Here is a 981-nt window from a genome sequence, read left to right as displayed (position 1 = left end):
ATAAAAAGATTGAGTTGAAAAAGATAAGATAGAAGATATAGTTTAATTTTGAAGAGATATGATAGATTTTTGAAAAAGATAAATCTGAATTTTGAAAAAGATAATATGGAGATTTGAAAAAGATATGGATTAGTTGAAAAGATTTTAGAGTGAAAAAAATAGATTTGTTTTCAGAAAAGATTTGAAAAGAGTTGGATTGAATTTGGAAAGAGGGATTTTTTGAAATTAAGGATTTTAGAAATCAGGGTTCTTAACATGTTCATGTAAAAATCATGCATTGAAACATAAAATTTGAAATTAGAATGGAAATACGTGTGGAAAAAATGAATTTGGCTCCTCCTTGCCTTCCTGGGCGTTCAACGCCCAGCTGCTGCCATTACTGGCGTTCAACGCCCAGTGGGTGCCTATTTCTGGCGTTGAACGCCCAGATTGCTACCATTACTGGCGTTCAGCGCCCAGTGGATGCCCATTTTGGGTTGAACGCCCAAAATGCACTTTTACTGGCGTTTTCTTGCCAGTGAGCTCGTTTTCTCTGTTTTGTGTGCCGAGGTCTTCTGTAAATGATTATTTACCTTGTTATCAATGAACTCTATATAAACAAATAAAAATAAAAATAGAAATAGGGCAAAATGCTTAGAGGATTGATGCCCCATGGCTGGGTTGCCTCCCAGCAAGCGCTTCTTTATTGTCTTTAGCTGGACCTTGCTGAGCTTTTAATCTAGCTTCAGCCTTGAGCAATCTTGCTCAACATTGCCTTCAAGATAATGCTTGATTCTCTGTCCATTGACAATGAACTTCTTATCAGAATCAATATCTTGAAGCTCCACATAACCATATGGTGATACACTTGTAATCACGTATGGTCCCCTCCACCGGGATTTCAGTTTCCCGGGGAATAGCCTGAACCTAGAGTTAAACAACAGAACCTTTTGTCATGGTTCAAAGATTCTAGATGACAGCTTTCTATCATGCCACTTTTTT

This window comes from Arachis ipaensis, chromosome B09 (genome assembly GCF_000816755.2).
Source record: "Arachis ipaensis cultivar K30076 chromosome B09, Araip1.1, whole genome shotgun sequence".
Classification (NCBI taxonomy): domain Eukaryota; kingdom Viridiplantae; phylum Streptophyta; class Magnoliopsida; order Fabales; family Fabaceae; genus Arachis; species Arachis ipaensis.
Note: the sequence above shows the minus strand (reverse complement) of the source record.